The sequence below is a fragment of the Polypterus senegalus genome, chromosome 7 (genome assembly GCF_016835505.1).
Source record: "Polypterus senegalus isolate Bchr_013 chromosome 7, ASM1683550v1, whole genome shotgun sequence".
Taxonomy (NCBI): Eukaryota; Metazoa; Chordata; class Cladistia; order Polypteriformes; family Polypteridae; genus Polypterus; species Polypterus senegalus.
In genome coordinates, this window is record NC_053160.1 from 170142702 (window position 1) to 170166429 (window position 23728).

Sequence of the window (23728 nt, forward strand, 5' to 3'; positions counted from 1 at the left end):
GAAGCAACATTCCAATTCATCCTAAAGGTGTTCAATAAGGTTCAGAGCAGGCCACTCGAGTTCCAAAACTTGTCTAAAATGTCTTTATATGGAGAAGCACTAACAGTATCCCTCACTGGAACCAAGGGGCATTGCCCAAACTTTGAAAAACAGAACCAGGCTATTATCCCCTCTCCACCAAAATTTCCCTTATGCTTAATATAATCTGGAAAGCAGTGTTTTTCTTGTATCTGTCGTTCATCTATTAGACTGCCAGATAGTGAAGTTTGATTCATCACTTCAAGAACACAATTCCACTGCTCCAGAGTTCAAAGGCCATGGGCTTTACACCACTTCAGCCGACGCGGGACCTTGCGCATAATGGTCTCATGCTTGTGTGCTGCCACTTGGCCATGGAAACTCACTTCGTGAAGCTCCCGATACAAAGTTCTTCTGCTGACGTTGCGCGTTGTGAGTGATACAACCGAGGTTAGATGATTGTTACATGCCATGCACTGCAGCACTATGAGATTGCAAATTCTACCACCTTGTCGGTGAGATGTTTTTGATTCTTGACACTTCCATTTCTCAATAATAGCACTTACAGTTGATCGGGGTAGATCTAGCAGAGAAGAAATTTCACATACTGACCTACTGGCATCCTATGACAGTTCAACATTTAAAGTTACTGAATTCTTCAGTGCGACCCATCCGAGTGTCAATGTTTGTCAATGGAGACTGCATGGCTACTGTATGTTCTTTATTTTATGCATCTTTTCACAAAGACTGCGGCTAAAACATCTAAACTCAATAATGTGGAGGGATATCCACATATTTTTGGCCATACATTTCAGTTGATTTTTGTTGTCTTGCATACAAATTGCAATTGAGCTCCTGTGTGCAGATTTCACCAACATGCATCCCACTGCCACCTTGTTCTGTAGGCTCTGTAAATCATAACCGCACCCAACATAAAAACGATAATCACCTCATGCCCAAATTTAAAATCATTTAAATGTTTTTCACACACTTGTAGTATTTACTTTACAGTCTGCAGAAAGGAGATGATGGCTCAGTGTGAAAGGAGCCAGCCACGGGTGAAGAACACCATGCTGGAAGGTGGCATGCTGATGAAAGACCCAACAATGTATGAAAATGTGACAGTAAATATTGTAAATCCTTGCTATCCGCCGATTCCACTTCTGCAGATTAGCTTATCCGCTCTTATGGAAGTTTAACCCCATTTTGTGACACCTACAGTCTGGCCATGTACAACAGGAAAAAAAAATCTGAGAGGCCTATCGCATGGTAGAAAAACATGAGATTATGCAATAACAGGTCCTTGTTTCCCTTCGATGTACATAGCTGTATTTGTACCACACTGAATGGATGTGTGTCTACCCACCGCCAAGAGATATGGGTAAGTCACTGACCCCCGACCATGATGCAGATGACACTTCCATTTGCTCCCCACCAATCCCCAATAAGTATGGGTCACAATCTCACACTGATTAAGTCTCTGCTCTTTGTGCACGTCACCCGTTTATACGAACGATTGGAAGGTTTGGTGAGGTCCTCAGAGTGATCGTTCTGTAGTTACTTCTGGCCACTGGTGGAGTGCCTTGAAGATCAAACTTGACTAGAGAGGAAGTAAAAGTCGTAATGAGGTTTCTGTAAGTGAACCTGTGCAAGGATCATTACTGAGCCTAACGGGGCAACAGCAGAGGGCTGGTGCAACCGCCTAACCTCCTCACCCACTACCGGTGCTCCACCTTAGCCAGCATCCCACCAGAACCTAACCCCATTTTTCCCATGGGATCATACAGTATGTTTCAGTATCCATAGTTTCCATATCTACTGGGTTTTTCAGGACTCCAACCCCCTCAGAAAATGAGAATTGTCTGTAATTTTTTTTTTTTTTACATGATGTTAATAAATATCTGAGACACAGTGAGACGAGTTGAGATTTATACAGTAGAAATCACATAGGGTCCTGTTGGGCAGGTTGCAATAGTGGATAGTCAGTTACACAGATGTTTCCTGTCCCCCACTATGAAATATTTTATGCCTGATATTATTAAGTATTTTTTTACAGTAGCATAGCAGAATATTCCAGATATTTGATGACAAAAAACAAAGTATAGCCACATTAATGTAAAACATCTATTTGTCTATCTATTGGTCTTCTCTTACTTCCATGCAGTACCTTCCCTTTTACCCTCTATGTATCTAATAAATATATAGCGACGTTCATATATCTGTCATTCTATTATTGGGCCTTTAATATTCTATCTACCATTCTGTTTAATACAGTGGAAGTCTATCCAGGCAGTAATGGACTGGAGGTAGGACCAAATACTGAAAGATGGATCAGCACATTGCACTGAACATTGAATAAAATAAGCCAATAGTTATTCTGAGTCTGTAATGGTAACATAACTTCTAATTTAAGAATAAACTGGAGTTTATGGAGAAAAATCTAAATGGGTATGAAGAGGACATGCAGATTCCATACAGAAGGGACCACAGCCAGAAACCAAAATGCAGCTGTTCTGTGTCACCTGTCACCACTCTTTACTGTTTTTAATTAATAGTGTATTTAAGGATATTCACATTGTCACGCATGCGCACCTGAGGATCACCATCCAAGCTCTTCCCAAGTGGGTAATACCACCCTGAGCTGACAGGGTGCACTGCTACTAACTGCCTTGTCATTTTCTTTTTCCACAGAGTTGAGAACCGCCCAGTGAGGGCAACTGACCTTGCCCCTTCAGGTCCAGGATGACCACCCAGAAGGAGGTATCACTTATTATGGAGATGTCTTGATAGAAGGAGCTCCAAGTCTAACGACCCAACGGCAGAGCTAATTTAGTATGCATTTTATGTGCCGATTGCTTTTCTGTTACTTTGTTTAAAAAGTGGAAGTAAACAGAGAGGGCCGTGTTGGCACCCATAAAAGTCTCCATTTGTCACAACCTTCTTCCACTCAGATGGCCACAACATTTATATATCATATTAGCCAACCCACGGCGTACCATACACCGCATAATCAGGCCGGTTTTTTAATGATTTTTAAGCATAGGGAGAAAATTAACATTTGAAAAATCGGTAATGTAATAAATCAGCAAGAAAAGCAACATTGTAACAATGCACGGAACGAACAACACACAATCGTCCATGACTGAAAACTGGCGGACCACCATCGCGCCTTCTCCTCCCAGACGGAGGGATGGGGGTGGACGGCGCTCAGGCGCGGAGGGTGGAACGGGAGGAGAGGAGAAGGACGTCCATTCCGCTCCCTCCGTCATGCTAGTCTGCTGATTTCTCGTTCAGTATGCACTGCCTGCTCATGTGCCCACCTCCAACTCGTCACTTGAGTCGTTGTCGTCTTTGCACAGTCCAGATGCACCTGTGACTCACGTAGACGTTTCATTGCTCTGTGCGGTTTTGGCTGCTTTTGTCGCAGATGTGAATTGCTGTATGTAGCGTGTAAAACAGTTTGCTATGGTGCACACGATTGTGCGTCGTAACCGAAAGCTCGATTTTTAAAGACTGCTTACTTCATTGTGTTTTAACCTCAGTTGTAAAGGATTGTTTTAAGGATGCCATGGGATACCGCTCGCAAACCGTTTCACACGCTGCATATGGCGATTCACCTCCGCGAGAAACATGCCTCTATGAACATTCAACGTGGCTCAGAGGTGCATGTGGCCTCTAAGACAGAAGAATATAAATGACGCCGTTTTTTCTGTGTCGTCGCTTCCGAGTTGGTGAGCGTGGCTCTGCGAGTTGTTGTCATATGCAATGGTCTTGGAGTTGGTGGGCGTGGCCATAGATGTCTTACTTGTCGGCGGCTTAGTGAATCCACACCCCTTCTGGCATGCTTTCCATGGGTGTCTTGCCTTAGTGAATTATATATATATATATATATATATATATATATATATATAGATACTAACTGGTATAATTGAGAATGAATTAACGAGTATGAATTTAAACTTTTGTTAGTTCATTTTTCCTAACACAAAAACTTCTGATATTCTAGATCAGGGGTCCTCAAACTCAGTCCTTGGGACCCTCTGTGGCTGCAGGCTTCTGTTCCAACCAGATTCACAATCAGTGATAATAAATGATCTCATTTAATTAGCTGGTCTTTTTTCACTCTTCTCTTATTCTACTTTTAGAAAAGCACAATAGTATGATTTTTACATGTAGAAAATATTTCTAATTTTTCAATATCTTTAAATATTGAACTCAAATTCTTTTATTATTTTAACCTTTTTATGTGCAGTTTATTCATTCATTGTATCTTAATAATGAAAATTAAAAAGAAGCACAGCAGACACCTGGGAAGACAACACCGAATGATGAAAGTCTTCAACTACTTTAGCGTCAGACCCACTAATTAGTAAATAATGGATTAAATAACCAGAAAACCTGGGAAAGAACAATGAAAAATCAGGATGAAAATATTGTTAAAAAGTTAAAAATACATTTTCCATATACAAACTGCTTGGTACATTAAAAAAAAAAACAAACTTACTGTCCAAATGTTTATATTGACTCCAAAACACAGAAACCGGGTAATAACAGAACACATCATTAAGCCAGCAGTCCAATTAAAAACGGAAGTGGGTTGGAACAAAAACCTGCAACCACAGGGGGTCCCCCAGGACCGAGATTGAGAACCACTGCTCTAGATTATGGTTCCATTATTAAGACAAAATCTGTTTTGATAATAAAATATACTGTAAATGGGTTATGAAAGTAAGTGAGCATTATCTTGGGGCAGTTAGAGTTCAAAAATAAGATCCATAATTAAAGGCTAGTGTAGGACTGCCATTTACGAGACTCACACTCACACACACACACTGGTTTGTTTACACAGCCTTACAATTTATTGCCTTTTGAGCTGATGAAAGCTAACACTGTAAGGGATATGCATTTTTAGTACTGTGTACAGAATATCCTCAAAATTGCTTTTTTTGTTAGAAAGAAAAGGCCCAAAGGTGCTCTTGATCTTCAAAGCTTACAAAACGATAAACACTACTTTGATAAGTTGGATAGAAAGCGGCTAGCTGCACAGATGCCTTTGTAAACAAGCTCCCAGCAAAATTCTTCAAGTCGACGAACATGATTTGCTTGTGGCTACTGCATCTCTTCCATTATCATGGCTCGTGTGCAGTTTAATATGAGAAATGAGCTACATGTAGGTTACCAGCACTGGATACATTAAACTCTGTGAGTGAACAAAGTATTTTACTCTAGCTGATGCTGAATGGTGATGTGACGTTTTCTCAACATGTTGCACACAAGCTGAGCTACTAAGCTTGAGCTTCTTAGGATATGAATAATGCCATGAAGAATATCTGTGTCTCGTCACCTGTACATATTGGAAAAATGAATATCCAGCTTGGATTTGGAATCATATATAACTAAAAAAGAAATTAACTGAACCATTAGGGCAAGTCAGACATGCGGTTCACTCCCAACTCCCAAAAACGACCATCTATCTGCCACAGCCTGGTGTTACGTGGGCATCCACTTGGCCTGGTCCAGCCATTTTGGTCCTCAACATTTCAGATCCTGTGAGCAGGATCACCGGCCACTTGGCTGCAGTGCCGTAAGTGATGCTCCCTCACAATGCAGATAATGTGCCTCATTCAGGACTCCATGAGCAACCGCTCATTCGACACAAAGTCAAACCAGCAGTACCCAAGGATTCCCCAAAGGGACACAGTACCAAAGGAGTCCAGTCTTCGTCTCAGGTCACTGGATAGCGTTCATGTCTCACAACCATATAGCAAGACAGGAAGCACCAGGACTCTAAAGACTTGGACCTTCGTCCAAGGCCACACACCCCTTTCAAGCAACCTCATGACCCACACATGCTCTCCCAATTTGTCTACCATTAGGAAATTGAAAAAAAAAGAAAACATTTTATTATCCATACAGTGGATTCAAACAGTTTTCAGACCCCTTCACTTTCTGCACACTTTATTGTGTTGCTGATTTAATTTTCAAAGAATAAAATTGCCAATTTTACCCATCAACCGATGCTCAAAACCCCACAATGACAAAGTGACGATGTGTTTTCAGAAAGGTTTGCAAAGTCATTACAAATCAAAAACTGAAACCTCTCCCTTCATAGACGTGTTCAAACCCTAAACTCAGTAATACTTTGTAGAAACCCCTTCGGCAGCAACTCCAGCTTCAAGTCTTCTTGAGTAAGTCTCTACAAACTGTGCCCACCTGGATTTGGGTGGTTTATCCCATTCTTCCTGGCAGACCCTCTTAAGCTCTATTAGATGGCATAGGAAGCGTCTGTAAACTGCCACCTTCAAGTCTCTCCACAGATGTTCTAGCATCTGACCGGGCACCACTCAGGGACAATCAGAGACTTGTCACAAAGCCATTCCTTCATTTTGTTTGGTAGTATCCTTTGGGTGAACCATAGCCCCAATCTGATATTGCACACACTCTGGTACAGGTTTTCTTCAAGGACCTCACTGTATTTGGCTGCATTCATCCTGACCTCAATTCTGACCAGCCCTCCAATCCCTGGCACTGACAAGCAACCCCATAGCATGATGCTGCCATCACCATGTTTCCCTGTAGTGATGGTATTAGGCAGGTGGGTGATGAGCAGTGCCAAGTCTTCACCTGACAAAGTGGCAGTTCTTCCCAAAGAGTTCAACCTGTGTCTCATCAGACCAGAGACTGTTTACCCTGATGCACTCAGAGTCCATTAAAAAACCAGTTGGCAAACTCCTAGCGGACATTAGGCATTTATGGTAGACCTGCTGAAGCAGTTGTCCACATGATGGATTCTCCAGTCTCAGCAGAGTACATCTGAAGCATCACCTGAGGTATTTATTAAATAATTGTTGTCTTTCAGATTACATGATCTCAAGGTCTTAAAAAAGCAAATTTAAATAATGCAAACATAATGAAGAAAGGGCTCAAGCTTCTTTGATGTACATTTTTTGTTGTATCTTACAGCAAAAGCAGACTTTTCAATAAATGTGGACTCTCTCTGTATGTAAAATCCAACGTCAGCCTGTCGGTCCGTCTGTCTGTCTGTTTGTTTTTCATGAGAGAACTGCTTAACGGATTTAGATCAGGTGTTTCTCTAAAATTTGCTTGAACATTTTGGTTGATTTTGTGACTTCTCTCATTGCGCCAAGTATCATAGTTCACTTGCGGTACTGATTTATTTACGCAAATCAGAGAGAGATGCAGCAGGTCAATTGGGCCCTCTTCACTCACGCGCCAGCCTCGGTGTGTATCTTACATCCGCTTAGCTAGCGAACGAGAGAACTATTTAACGGATTTAGATCAGGCTTTTTTCTCGAATAGAACATTCTGGTTGATTTTGTAACTTCTCTCACCGTGCTAAGAATCATAGTCTGCTTGCAGGAGCGATAAGTTCACACTAATCCGAGACAGAGGCTGCAGGCCGAGGGGAGGGAGAAGTGTAATGTCAGGGCAGGGCCCTCCTCGCTGTCCTGTTTCACTACTATGTGGGGGACAGCTAGTCTACTATGTAAATGATACAAACACTCAATACGTCAAGTTAATCAGCCAACTTTAGGAAGAGTCCTGGTGGTCCCAAGATTCTTCAGTTTCACAGTTATTGAGGCCACTTTGCTTCTGGGAACACCCAAAGCTGTAGAAATTGGTTTTATACCCTAATCTGATCTCTGCCTCACCACAGTTTGATCACGAAGGTTTCTTGGACTTCATGGCCTGGTTTTTAACCTGACGTGCTGTGTGAATTGTAGGGCCCTCTAGACACAGGTACACGCGTTGCTTTCTAAATTGATGTCCAATCAATTCAGTTTGCCACAGGTGGACTCCAAGTTCTCGACACATCTCAAGAAGAATTAGAGCAAACAGGAGCGTCTCAACAAATTGGAGTGTCTCAGCAAAAGGTCTGAATCTTAAAGAAATGAAAGATTTAAGTTTTTATGTAATTTATGGGGCGGCATGGTGGTGCAGTGGGTAGCGCTGCTGCCTCACCGTTAGGAGACCCGGGTTCTCTTCCCGGGTCCTCCCTGCGTGGAGATTGCATGGTCTCCCCAGTGTCTGCGTGGGTTTCCTCCGGTTTCTCCAGTTTCCTCCCACAGTCCAAAGAAATGCAGGTTAGGTGCATTGGCGATCCAAAATTGTCCCTAGTGTGTGCTTGGTGTGTGGGTGTGTGCGTGAGCCCTGTGGTGGGCTGGTGCCCTGCCCAGGATTCGTTTCCTGCCTTGTGCCCTGTGTTGGCGGTGATTGGCTCCCGTGACCCTGTAGTTAGGATGTAGCGGGTTGGAGGATGGATGGATGTAATTTTTGATAAATTTGCACAACTTTCTGAAGGCATGTTTGCATTTTGTCATTTTGGGTTTTTGAGTGTAGATTGATGATCACAAATGGCAAATTTATCCATTCAAAATTTAATCGAATGTGCAGAAAGAGAAGGGGTCTGAGAACTTTGTGAATCAACTGTACATGGTCATAACTTTTCAGATAGTGAATCAAAATCATTTGTGCATACTGTATCCATCATTTGGCTTATGGGTGAAGATTTTCTGAAAATGTGTAATAGTCTTCAGCATTTGAAATATTCCATTTTGTATTCAAGGAATCTGACAAATGGCTGGTTGGTGGTGGTGAGGCTGCCAGGCGAAAATCAGCCTAGTCTGGGATGATGGAGTGAAGTGTCACGGGGATTGTCTGGTGTTGTGGTTCATTGCCCTTCTGGAAGCTTGAAATTGAAGGCTACTCATGTGTTTTTGAATGAATCAATAGGAAGTTTGAGGATAATGGGCTATTTTATGTATCTTTGATTGGGCCAATGGGCAATTGGTGAAGTGTTTTACAAAAGCCAGACAATATAAGACTGATATTTATAGCAGCTAAGATGGTGCGAGGACTAAGTGCCTTCTCATTTATCTGTTTATCTGTCTGTCGATCTGACCATGTCCGACTGCATAGCTGACTCCAAGCTTCATACTTCATCAGTCTTTGTCACCTTTGTCAACTCTTAACCCTTTCGGCCCTGAATTTTCTGTTTTAATGGGAAAATTTATTTTGTGAGATATTCTACCTTTGGGGTGTCTAGGTAGCCCAAAAATGAAAACACAAAAAAAATGTATCACTATTATTATAAACTAGGGGGGCAAGCTCCCCTGGCGCCTTTGCTGCCCAACCTCCAATTCCAGCCAGTCTGCCGCTCGCGTTGTGAAGAGGGGGGTGAACACACCCCAAGGAGACACGGTTGCTCCTCACGAAACCCTCTCTTAAACAGTGATACAATGGGAAACAAATACAGTTTGATTTTTTACCTCCTCTTTGCTCGATCAGATGCTGCTGCCATGCCGCGTGAGATGCAGAATGGGCGTTTCGAACATTTAAGATCCTTTTCCCACTGTCATTTAGAAGGTTAGAACAGTTGTTTAAATTGCTTTTACAGAAATATGCAAGGTCTGGATGATCCATCCATTATTTTGAACAGGTAACAGGTAAGTAAAATGTAAATTAATAATACATACCCTACCTTTATTGGAAAAAAAGTGTCGGAATTTTTGTGGAAATACAAAGGTGGAAAACTACAAGGAGCGAGTTGAGGAGCATCTCTCTTCCTATGTAGCTCTTGGGAGCAACATGTCTACAGTATAAAAACCCATTTCCTAAACTCTCATTTGAATTTTTTCTCCCAAACACATGAGAGGGGAGATGTCCACAAGGACATCACTCAAATTGAGAGATGTTAAAGGGGAAAGCGGTGCGAGTCAATTACTTACGCTTCAATAACCCAATCACTCACAGAAACCTAATTTCTAAAAAGCCATGTAAACACTTATTCTGATTAGGTAAATCGGGTTATTGGCCTCTGAGAATCCTGATTAACAGAATAATCAGATTATGTGGCCATATAAACGCATAACCAGGTTACTGTTAAGGACTTTGTAGTCTGCAATGGTCCATTTCATTCTGGCACCCTGCACATATATTTAATTCATTCACGTCTTTAGCCACCATAATAATTTTTGGGAGGCAAATGTTCGGGCGATCGCATCTTTCAGTCTTAATAGTTCAACATAAATTTTGTGATTTCTGATAAGTTGAGCATACAGTACCAAATTCCACAACACAATCTCGAGAGCAGTAGGGTAGCACGTTAAAAGTGACATGCATTACATAGACGGATTACTTTGTAAAGGATCGAGTAACCAAAATGCAATACTTATTAAAGTAAAAATACCTGCATTATTACTATCACAGACACACTGAGTGTAAGGCGAGGAGCACACGTACCGGGTCGGTCTTTTGCAGGGCTCACTCACATAGCTCAGTGGAAAAGAGTGTACTGCATGCAATCCCGTAACAGAAACCTACAAATAAAGCGTCAATTTGAAGAAAATGATCACAGGTGTCAGACTTATTTTCAAATTCACTATGGCCCATGATGACATTTAAAATCTTTTTAATGATGATGAAGCATTTTGCCAAAGTAGAACTCCAACAGATTACTTGTGCATGAAATCGGGTTTCTGGTATAACCCGGTTATTCACCTGTACCCAGTTATGTGTGTGCAAGTAAACTCAGTATAGCATGAGCAGGCATCTGTTGATCATTCCACCATGAAAACACTTCAGAAGATTTGACGAGGAACAAATCTGCCAAGTGACTGCTTTTCGTAAGGAATAATTACATTTAAAACAAATAGACATGGTGGCACAGTGATGCAATGGTGGCGGTGTTGTCTCGCAGTAAAGAGACTGGCGTGAAGTTTGCATGTTCTCGCCGTGTCTGCTTGGGTTTCCTCCCACAGTCCAACAAAGGTTAGATGAAATGGCGACACTAAATTGGCCCTTGTGTGTGCATGTGTGTGTGTGCTCACCCTGTGATGACCTGGCACCTTGCCCAGGGTTTGTGTTTGCCTTATGCCTCATTCTAGCCTGGGTAAGCTCCAGCACCTCCCTGTGACCCTGCTCAGGACTATGATGGTCAGACAATAACTGACAAATATGTATGTGCCCTCCGATGGACTGGCGTCCCCGTCCATTGTGCTCTATGCTAGGAGGGAAAGGCCTCAGCTCAACCCAAGTGACCCTGGTCTGGATTAAGTGGGTGAGAAAATAACATAACAAATACATGTATATATGCAAAATTTATAATTTAATTAATATATATATGTATTCCTCTAAAATATTCATTTTAAACATTAATCTATACTAATAAAAGGCAAAGCCCTGACTGACTTACTGACTGACTGATCACTAATTCTCCAACTTCCCGGTAGAAGGCTGAAATTTAGCAGGCTCATTCCTTACAGCTTACTTACAAAAGTTAAGCAGGTTTCATTTCGAAATTCTACACTTAATGGTCATAACTGGAACCTTCTTTGTACATATATACGGCCATAGCCTGCAGCTCAGTCGCCGCGTGAGGCGGAGTTGCGTCCCGCATCATCACGCCTCCCACGTAATTGAGTGCCTGCCCATATAAGGCGGGCCATCGGCAGCAATCCAGTAGACACGCTGCCGCTAAATATTCGCAGGTGAAGGACTGTGCTTATGAAAACGAAGATGAGATAGTCATGGATGGACTAGTGTTTGGCACAAACTCAGCGAAAATGCAAGAGAAACTTTTAAGTGCCGGGTCTTAGCTAACATTAAATAAAGCCGTGGACATCGCAAGATCGCACGAGATACCACAAGCACAGCTGAGAACCTTCGATGCATGTACTCCGAGCGGCTCACGTGAACTGACTGTGAACAGAGTACGCAGAGAACAAGGAAGAGCTCCACAAAAAACGCATTACACAATTGAGACAACAATTTAAAACAAGTTAGACCTCTTATATCATTGAAAGATGCCGAGAAATTAATTCACGCTTTTGTTTTCAGTAGACTAGATTACTGTAACGCACTCCTCTCAGGACTACCCAAAAAGACAAATCACTTGCAACGAGTGCAGAATGGAGCTGCTAGAATCCTAACTAGGAAAAGAAAATCCGAACACATTTCTCCAGTTTTGATGTCACTACACTGGTTGCCTGTGTCATTCAGGATTGACTTTAAAATTCTGCTTATGGTTTATAAAGCCTTAAATAATCTCGCTCCATCTTATATATCGGAATGTCTGACACCTTATATTCCAAATCGTAACCTTAGATCCTCAAATGAGTGTCTCCTTAGAATTCCAAAAGCTAAACTTAAAAGAAGTGGTGAGGCGGCCTTCTGCTGCTATGCACCTAAAATCTGGAATAGCCTGCCAATAGGAATTCACCAGGCAAATACAGTGGAGCACTTTAAAACACTGCTGAAAACACATTACTTTAACATGGCCTTTTATAACTTCACTTTAACTTAATCCTGATACTCTGCATGTTCAATTCATCAAAATAACTATTCATGGTGGCACTAAAATCCGTACTGACCCCTACTCTCTCTTCTGTTTCTTTTCCAGTTTCTTTGTGATGGCGGCCTGCACCACCACCACCTACTCAAAGCATCATGATGCTCCAACATTGATGGACTGAAAGCCAGAAGTCTACATGACCATCATCATCAAGTCCTTCCATGAAAACCATAAATACAAAAAGGACTGTTTCATTTATGTTAGGTAGATTGCACAGAGGAGACTGGGCGGTTTCTTGGTCTGGAATCCCTGCAGATTTTATTTTTTTTCTCCAGCCTCTGGAGTTTTTTTTGTCCACCCTGGCCATCGGACCTTACTTATTCTATGTTAATTAATGTTGACTTATTTGTATTTTTTATTGTGTCTTCTATTTTTCTATTCTTCATTTTGTAAAGCACTTTGAACTACATTTTTTTGTATGAAATTGTGCTATATAAATAAATGTTGTTGTTGTTGAGACGGCAGCAAAAGAATATGAAGCGAGTGACGCATACAAGCACATTCGTAAGTGCAGCTACTGCGGAAACAAAGCACGGTGTAAACCGTAAGTTTAAATTAAGTTCATAGACACGCTGCCACTGGTATTTGTCATGCCTACGACGAATACGATATTCGCGAGATACAAGTTTACTGAGAGGATGCAGGGTATAAACGAGACTTCTGATCACTTTGTAACTGAGTTAAAATTGCTGGTGAAGGACTGTGCTTATGCAAACGAAGATAAGATGGTCAGGGATAGAATACTGTTTGGCACAAACTCAGCAAAAGTGCAAGAGAAACCTTTAAGTGCCAGGTCTGAGCTAACATTAAATAATTGCTGGTGAAGGACTGTGCTTATGCAAACAAAGAGAAAGCAAATGTTACGTTATTTTTAAAATGTTTCCTTTTCTTTTTCATAACTTCTTTAACACACTTCTTCTCCTCTGTGAAGCGCGGGTATTTTCTAGTCTCTCATAAACGGGATGTGACAGAGTAATTCTGTTTTCAGATTTGGATTCAGCACCCTCAAATCTACAAAGAATAAATAAAATTTTTAATTGGAGCAACAAACATTTATTTATTTATTTTTCAAGAGACTAGTGACATTTGGGGCCTTGCGAGAGTGCGGGTGTGAGTGTGGGTACGTCATCTCTAGGCTTACCACAACCCTGAACTGTTTAAGCAGGTCCCAGAAGGTTCAGTTATTTCATGGTCCTGTGACGCTGGTTCCTCCCTTGAGTAGAATGCTGAAAGTGTAAGCTCCAGCTCCACCTTGGGTGTGCAGTGGGTTTTAGAAATTTTGAAAACTGATTCTCTGATAGATAAACTTATTCTTTTCAAGACAGCAGTCATAAAAATGTTTGTGACTTTGAAAAACAGTACTGCAGATAATATTGTGACAGTGTCGTGCATTGAATAGTGTTGTTTAAGTTGTAGCGTTGCCACCAGCCCTAATCATGGACGTATCTCCCAGAGCCTTCAGTGGATGAGCACTGATGCGTCGTTCTTCTCATGCCTGGCAGATCTTGTCTTCATCATTGATCGACATGGAGCCCAAGAGGGTAGAGGAGTTTCAAAACTGCTTTATGGTCCTGCCTTAAAGAGTACGTGACGACGACCGTTTCTCAGGCCAGACAACCAGCCAGCCCAACTACATTTCTAAGTTGCCGAGCAAACTGCCGGAGCTTTGGACGCTGTGCACACAGGGCCTACTGTGCGTCTTCTGCGTGAAGCTGCAAATTCTGTCACCCTCCTAGAAGTCAGGGTTCGCTACAAATTGTATTTACCTTGTTATGTAAATGGATGTAACAAGAGAATTTCCTAGCAACTATGATGCCTGGCAATAAAGTTCAAGTTTAAAAAAAAAAAATTTGGAATATCCAAGAGACTAAAGGTTGTCTCAAGAATGGATGCCCTACAAAGTAGGGGTGTAAAAAAAAAAAATATCGATACACTTCCAGTATTGCAATACAGTCGATTCCGGTTAATTGGACCACCGGTTAATCGGACCGAATCCTAAAGAAACAGATCATATTACATAAGCCTAATATTGTTCGCTTATTTGGACCAAAATTTCGTTTAATTGGACCAAAGAACGTGACAGAGAATAAGAAAAAGAAGCCACAAGTCGCCCGCGGAAAGCGGATGTAAGCATAAAGCGGAAGACCAGGAAAGTGATGATGATGACCCTAATGAGTTAGTGCAAGTGACAACACAGGATGCCAGGAAATGCATTGAAACTTTGTGCCGCTATTTCATGCAGGAGGGAAATGAAGGCAGTCCCACTGATGCGTTAAATGTTTGTGGTGATTTTGTTCAAGTGCTGTGCGCCAACAGAATGCGTCAGATACACTAGACAAGTTCTTCAAACGTTGACTGGAATTTGGTAATGTAACCTTTTTTATTGTGCCTCGCATGCCGAGTGTCATGTAGATCATTTCGAAGAATTTGTAGATTTCTTTTTCAATAAACAAAGTTGTAAGCAACCATACATGTACATGTACGTAGTTCTTGTTTGTACATTCGCCATACGCGTGTGCAGCACAATAAAAGTCATAATGACATTTTAATATGTTACTTATAGCACGTCCCATCTTGGTTGCACATGTATAGGGCATGTTCGTGTAATCGGACCAGCTGGTTATTAGGACCAAAATGATCACGTCCCGATGTGGTCCGATTAACAGGAATCGACTGTATTATGTTTTTTGATAGTGCATCGATTCTCAAAAACATAGTATCGATTTTTAATTACTAGTTTACATTCAAAGATTCAAGGCACACAGTCCATTTTGCGTTTAAATCCCTGATCGCAAGATAGCAGCTAACATAAACACATAAATTGAGACAGGAAATAGCATAAGGGTTGACATATGTAGGCTTTCAATACTCGGGCATGCAGATCTAGCAGACAACGTGGATTGTGTAGTGACAAACTGAGCCGACTAGTAACACGACAACCGATGGCAAGATGAATCCAGAGGAGTTAGACTGGCTCCTTTGGAGTACAGAGCGGAAGTGTGGGCTCATTTTGGCTTTCACAATAAAGGCGGCACTAAGGAGATTGACAAGAGCCATGCTGTCTGCAAATTGTGCCATGCCAAAATGAAATATTTGGGAAACACAACGAATCGGAGAGCACACTTAGCAAGACACCATTCTGATGTACAGATAAAGGAGCAGCAAACGGCAAGTGTTAAAAAAGTGGGTCCGTCTCAACTCACTAATAGAACAAGTTCACACACACACACACACACCAAAATTAGCAAACAGACCTCAACTCAGGCAAACAAAATAACACAAGTCAATACTCTATTTCATTTGCAAAGATATGTGCCCTCTGAGTATTTTAGAGAATGAAGCCTTTCAAAAAAATATGGAGCCTCAATGACCAATATAGCCACCCTTCTTTCCATAAACACATCACTGGCATCACTGACGACCAAGTTGTATGAGGAGGTAAAATGAAGGTACTGGAATCATTTTAGCTCCACCGCAAGAGATTGTTGCAAGTGATGGCAGAGAAGTGTTCTGAAAGCTGGGCATGTTGACCAGCTCTTCATCCTCCACGAAAACCTTGACGTACAGACTGCAATAACACGTGCAATCCAAGTGTCAGATCTGGAAATGTTCACTGTCAATACAGTATATACAGATTTTCTTACAGATAGATAATATTTTCTTTTCATTTTCATTGATATAGGCAGGAGCTGGTAGCTTCACGCTTGATTCTTCTCAAATCTTTGGCTGCTAATTTGCGTCTTTTGTTCTCAACACGCAGTTAGAGACCGGGTTCACATATCGGGTCCACCCTACAATGGACTTTGCATGTTCTCCCGTGTCTGTGTGGGTTTGATCTCCAGGCCACTCTGGTTTACACAAATACACATCACCACAGTCCAAAGACATGCTTGGAGTTGGAATATACGGTTAGGTGGATCGGTGATTCTAAATTTGACATTGATATGGTGTGTGTGTGTGTCCTGCGGTGGGTTGGCACCCTGCCCAGGACTGGTTCCTTCTAAATTTGGCTTGGTGTGTGTGTGTGTTGCGGTGTTGGCACCCTGCCCAGGACTGGTTCCTGCCTTGTGCCCTGTGTTAGCTGAGATTGGCTGCAGCAGACCCCCGTGACCCTGAGTTCGGATTCAGCGGGTTAGAAAATGGATGGATGGATGATATATGCAGACGTACAGTAGTTACTTTTTTTTTTAAGATTGCAGAAAATATAGTGTTATGATGTTGGATGTTACTGGGACAATGCATTTTCCTTTATTAACCACTTGAGATTGAAAAATTAAAAAAAAATGTCCCACATACTACAATAGAATGTGAACCTTTAAAGCAGAATTTAATATATATACACTGTCTGAATTTATATGTAATACTGTTTGATTTTTTTTTTTTTTTTCTCAACTTGTTTACTTAAAGAATCCTGCAAGCACTCTTATTTTTTTACTGATATATTGTAAACAAACGTTTATTCCTTTGTTCAGATTACAGTGCTATGATGTTGTGCATTTTCTTATAAACTACTTGACACATAGTGCGGCATACTGTGAACCTTTAAAGCAGGATCAATAAGTACAGTGATTTTGTTTGTGATATAGGAACCTGTTAATTCAAAAGGTATTACTATGATGTCTGAAGTTATAGGGACTGTGATAAATACAGTTGCAGATCCCACTGTTTTGATTGCATGTTTTTTTTTTTTTAACTCAGATTGTATGCATATAGTGATGTGTTCTTCATACTATGATAGTTTTCCTAAAATTAGATTTAAAACAAAAAATAAATATATCACCTTGCTTACAGTATTGCAATATATCACAATATATTGAATCATAACCCCTGTATTATGATACGTATTGTATTGCAAAATTCTTGCCAATGCACAGCCCTACTACAAAGTGAGATATATGGCACAGAATGGACTCACTTTGTGGAGTCTTTCTCCATTCCTTATTATTATTATTATATATTTTTTTTGTTCTCAAGATTTTATTCTTTATCCTTGTTATTCCCAAGACCCATTCAGAAAATGTGTACATCATGATTAAATAACGAATAGCTGCCAGAAAAATTAGACTTTTTGGCTTTGAAAGCTGGCATTATATCATTTTTCTCCCCAAGAAACCTCAGTCTGATACATTTATAGTAATTCTTTTTACAGAATAGTTGTGCTTGGAGCGATCCTAGTAAAAATATTTGGCATGCTGCATATCATATGTCTGGATAGATCAAAGATGTCTGATAACGATCAGAGTAAAGGAATGGCCACTCGCTCAAGGCACTTGATTGGGCCTATGGAGGCTTCACTCCTTCCTCACAGTTCCAAAAGCCAATGCCAAACCTCCGGCCATTTTTTTGATTAGCCAAGGAGATAGAAGATTTCTCAAAATGAAATAACACACACAAACAAGAAAAACCAATTAGGGATAAACATTTAGGCTATTCAACTATATGCCGCAGAGCGAGGGATACTGCAGAGACATGATTTACTTCCGTTTCGAGATGGAGAGTGACCTCAAAGCTTTTTTTGTATTTATCTCTTACCAAATACAATTAGACTCAATTATTAGGAACACATGTACACCTGCTTACCCGTGCAATTATCTAATCAGCCAATCATGTCGCAGCAGATCCTGCAAATGCAGGTCAGGAGCTTCTGTTCACGTTCACCTCAAACACCAGAGTGGGGGGAAATGCGATCTCGGTGATTTGGATCGTGGCATGAATGTTTTTGGTTTGTAACTGCTGATCTCCTGGGATTTTCTCACATACCAGTCTCTAGAGTTGACAGAGAATGATGCGTAAAACAAACAAAAAAAAAAAATCCAGTGAGCAGCAGCGGTTCAGTGAACAGAAACGGCTCGTTGATGAGAGATGTCAGTGGAGAATGGCCAGACTGGTTCGGATTGATCGAAAGGATTCAGATAACCACTCTGTACAACGCATCTCAGAATGCACAACAAGTTAAACCTTGAGGTGCATGAGCTGCAACAGCAGAAGAGCACTTCAGTTTTCAATCCTTTTAGCCAAGAACAGAAAGCTGTGGATGCAGTGGACACAGACTCGACAAAACTGGACAGCTCAAGACTGGAAAAATGTAGCCTGGTATGTTGAATCTCAAGGTGACAAGGTCCAAATTTAGTGCCAACAGCATGAATTCATTCACCCAACTATCAGTCTAGATTGGTGGTGGTGTAATCGTGTGATTACCAATTAATACCAATTAATCCATCATCATTTAAATCATCATCATTATCTGAATACTTCTGCAGACCACTGTACATCTCTTCATGGTTATCCATCTTCTAACGACTGCTTCCAGTATGATAATGCACCACGACACAAAGCAAACGCTGTCTCAAACTGGTTTCAAAAAACATGGCAATGAGTTTCTCAATGGTCTTCCTGGTTTCCGGATTAGAATCTCATAGAACACCTTTAGGATGTGCTACAGTGAGAGATTTGCAGAATGAATGCAATCAAGTCAACTCGGACCAGAATTTCATGTTTCCAACACCTGGTGAAATCCAAGCCACAAAGAACTGAGGCTGCTCAGAGGGGAAAAGGAGGCCCAACCCAGTATTAGTATAGTGTTACTAACAACTTGCAAATTTCATAGCGTTTAATCATAGAATAAGCTATTTAAAAGGGTAGGCTCAGTTATGGGATGCACTGTGGACCCCCTGGAGGTCGTAGCAAAGGACAGAATAAAAGCAAATCTGAATGCCATTATGAACAACGCTGCACATCCTCTCTCTGACACACTGACACTGAAGACTTTTAGCTAATGAGGTATTCAACAGAAGTGCCAAGAAATGCACGTCCTGGGAATGACACTAATCCCCATCCAGCCCTGTAAGCAGGTCCTTCAAACTGTAGGGAAAACTTGGTTGTTGGTGGCAGGATTGGCACTCCAGCCACCATAAAAAACATCACACTGCTCCAGCGTGGTGCTGAGGTGTCACCTGTTGCACAGCTGCACTCGGGTCTCAATCTGGGTGGTTTTGCTATGTGGTGGGTGCGGCGACACGCTGTAATCCGCGAACGGCTCCCAACCTCTCTCTTTCATTCACTAGCAAAAGTAACATCATGGGTTAAAATCGCTTTCTTCCTGGAGCGGTTTTTCTAACTTTAATTGTGCAAAAAAGAAATTCTACTGTGTGTTAATCCACTACAAAACATCAGCAGAAATTCCAAAGTGGGGTGGGCCTGGAAAGTACTGGGTGGGCAGTACATAAGCAGTCCAGACCCCTTGTAAGTTCAGGGTGGCTCACATCATTGACGATCGGTCGAAGGTTAGCGAGGAGCAGCCAAAATGACTGACATTATCCAACGACAAGTGTCTTCCTGGCTTCAGAACGGAGGGGCCTCGCTTTGCCCCTGCTATATCCTTTCGAGGTTACAGCCCAGTATCCTCTTCTACTAATGCTGCTCTCTCCTCTTGATTTCTGAATTTCTATTTTTTTTCTGCTGAGGAGATCATCAATTTTGATATTTTATCGTAATCTTCCTTGCTCTCTAAAGCGCCTGGTGCTGATGCATAATACGAAATACACAGGATACAAGTATTAGAACAAATCGAGACGAGAACAGGCCATTCAGCCCAACAAGTCTTGCTGTTCCTATGCACTTAATTCCTGTAAAACAGGGGTCTTCAGGAGGGCCGCAGTGGCTGCAGGTTTTTCCTCCAACCCAGTTGCTTAATAAGAAGCACTTATTGCTCAAGTATCACTTCTGCTTCACTTCAGTTGTCTCGCTCGTTAAGATTTTGAACCCTTATTGCTTATTTTATTTTTAAACAGTTGTATTTTTGGTTTTTAATTGCTCCTAATTTGCAATAACATGCAAATGACAAAAGAGACCAGCATTTCTCCATTTAGCTTGTTACCGTTTACACCTGTGTGTATTGATCATGCACTATTGGGTTTAATTAAATACTTGGAAGGAAAGTGAAGGACTGAGAATTAGTCATCCATTTTAGCCTTCAAATCATTTGGATGATATCCTTAGAAAGGGGAAGAAAATCTAGGATACGAGAATGACCTGACATGGCAGAGTTCAAGCACTAACAAGTCATGAAATTAATTTATTGAAAAGAATTGCTTTCTAATTAAGAAACCGGGTTAGAACAAAACCTGCAGCCACTGCGGCCCTCCAGGACTGTGATTGAGGACCCCTGCTCTAAAATAACGTCAAGGTCCCTAAAGTCCTGCTGTCCACCACTTGGTAGCTTATTCCATGTGCCTGTGGTCCTCTGAGTAAAGACATACTAATGGGTGATACAGATTTTAGTATTGCTACTGTACCTCACAGTTGGAATTCTGCACAAGTCATTGTAATATGCACACTGATCCTACAGTATACGCCCATGGTTTTCATATGCGTGGACTGTTGATTCAACATTAGCCCCATGTATCTATCCCTCCATCCAGGAAAGCTTCCAGCCTTGTGCCCACGAACATACCATAAATTTTATTAATTTATGAAAGCAAAAAAGACAGCTCCATGACCTTAAGTCTGTTAGTGATTAAAGATTCCGGACATTTTTCCACATCTATCATTTTTTTTTTTTAGAACTTTGAAGTATTACTACTTACTGCCTCTATAAGCCCCATTGAAATTATATGGCTATAAGCTGGCACGATAATTCAATGGGTGGAGGCAGCAAGCCGACCTCGCCATATGTCTACAGAAAACAGGATTCCAGCACTGAATTTGATTTGCACATTGGAACATGCAAAGACACGATGCAGAGAACAGCAGGGATTAAAAGAATTCCTACCAGAAATTTGAAGGTGTCTAATAAATGAGGATTTTTTCTTCACAGTCATAAAAGCAATCCAATTCAGTAATAATGTTTTTATCCCAAAATACTGTACATTTCTCATTTATTATGGATATGATCACATTAAATGGACAAAGACTCTGTAAGTACAGATTAATGCAGTCAAGCAGAAGTCAACTCCTGCATAAAGCTATTCACTGCGTGACACATTTACTTTACTCCTTTCATATTTCTCAGGCTAAATCAGCTTGCACTTGCCTCAGGGCTGGAGCTTTACAAGCTAAACCCAAAGATATTTCATTTGCCAATGACCCAGCTCTGTGAAAGTAAGCTTTGCTTTTAAAAACCTTTGTCCACAAGAAATGGTGAGAAGCTGGTAACATTTTTTTTCTTCTCCACAGCTGTTGTCAATGACTGCGTGGCAAATAAGAGATGGGGCTCAGATGTGTTGGCAGCAGGGGATCAGCCAAGTTGAAACTTGAAAATTCACTTCCCTGTCCAGACAAGTAAATTCAGGGTATTTGGAACGCAGAATTTGAAATAATTGGACAAAAGATTAACTTTTTTTTTTTGTCGTTTCATATTGGGTCACTGACATTCAACCGTATATTCAACTGATGGCACTGTGCAGAAAACGTTAGACGTATTCTATTTGGGTGAAAATACAAAACACATGCTTTTAAAATTTCAGAGTCGCACATAGTGAAGAGGGGTGCGCCATCACTACGTGGAAAGTGACCCATAGGAGACGTGCATTTCATCCCTTCAAATGAGCGAAACTGAATAGCAAAACTGGCATTTTCTGCTAAGTTGAACTGGCAACAAGTCCACTATCTGAGATTGTCACACGCTCTGCTGCTGGATTTCCAGTGCATCTTCAGCTAACCAATATCTACTGGTTGAGTCCAATGTCAAAATTACTGTCACGTAAACAGGCAGCCCACACTAGTGACATTCTTACTTGCAAATCTCCACGATGATGAAGGGGAGTAACGTTTCATTATTAGAACAATCTAGAAGAGAACAGGCTATTCAGATCAGTCCTATACACGGCATTCTTCTAAAGTAACATCAAGGCGAGTTTTGAAAAATCTTACTGTCCACCACACTACTTGTAGTTCTCTGTGTCAAGACAAACTTCCTAATGTTTGTGCGAAATTTTCTCTTAATAAGTTTCCAATTGTGCCCCTGTGTTCTTGATGAATTAATTTTAAAATAAAAGTCTCAATCTACTGGACTACCGTATATACTCGTGTATAAGTTGGGTCTTGAAACCCAAAAAATCGATCATAAAATCACACCCTGACTTATACGCCCGTTCAAAAATGCGACACTTAATTTTTTTTTTTTTTACATCTTCTTGCCTCCTCCAGTTTCTCATCAATTTCTCAGATACATCGAATTTTGTTGCAGCAGCGCAGTTACCAATTTCTTTCGCTACTTCAATAACATTTAATTTAAAACCAGATTCATATTTTCTTCTGATCAAACGCTCCATCGTAGATAAGGAATGCTCTTACGATAAAGGTGTACGAGTGTGTGAGATACAAAAAACACAAATCAGTGCAAACATTGCTTCGTATTAGTTTGGGTAGCACCATGTGGTCACATAGGCATGAGAGAGAGAGAGAGAGAGAGAGAGAGAGGTTAGGAGCAAACACTGATTCAGCGATTTGCCGCACCCACATAGAAAATAAAGGCAGTGGGCTCCGTGGTTACTCTCTCAGGTGGGTGTTAGCTTATCATAATCTCTTGTACTAATAGCGTGGGTTTTCCGCATTCAAATTATACGAGCGACATTATAAAATAACAGAAATTTTATGGTAAAATCAAGTCCTGACTTGGGAGAACTTATAAAATCAATTCTTTATTTGGGAGAACTTGGGAGAAATCCATGGGAGAACTTATCCGCAAGTATATATGGTAATTCCCTTCAAAATTTTAAACACTTCAGTTATGTCTCATGTTAATCATCTTTTGCTTAAACTGTAAAGGCTCAGCTTTTTTTAATCTTTCCTCATAATTCACCCCCTGTAGCACTGGAATCAGCCTAGTTGCTCTTCTCTGGACATTTTCTAGTGCTGTTATGCCCCTTTTTGTAACCTTTAGACAAAAACTGCACCCAGTACTCCAGATGAGGCCTCACCAGTGTGCTATTAACCTCCCGTAACTTGTGCTCCACACATCAAGGCACTATATAACCTGACATTCTGTTAGCTTTCTGAACACTGTCCATATATTGATAGTGTCAAGTCCACTACGACTCCTAAACCCTTCACATAAGGTGAACCTTTAACTTTCAAGCCTCCTGTGTATTCAAACCAAACATTTACTTGTTACTTGCTACTAAATGTAATACTTTTTATTTACTTACAATTAAGTTTAATCTGCCACAAATCTGCCCAAGCATGTGTGCTGTCCATGCCCCTCTGTGAAGATTCAACAGATTCAATATTACCTGCCAATCCACTTGGTATCATCTGTAAACTTAACTAGCTTGTTATTTATATTCCTATCCAAATCATTGATATATTTTATAAATATCAGCTGCCCTGGCACTGACC

General features: G+C 41.0%; 1 protein-coding gene across 2 annotated transcripts in view; it reads right to left on the reverse strand.

The window, feature by feature from the left end:
* The window catches only part of ndst3 (N-deacetylase/N-sulfotransferase (heparan glucosaminyl) 3), a 491728-nt gene that overhangs the window by 378816 nt on the left and 89184 nt on the right, over positions 1-23728 (reverse strand). The window lies entirely within an intron of this gene.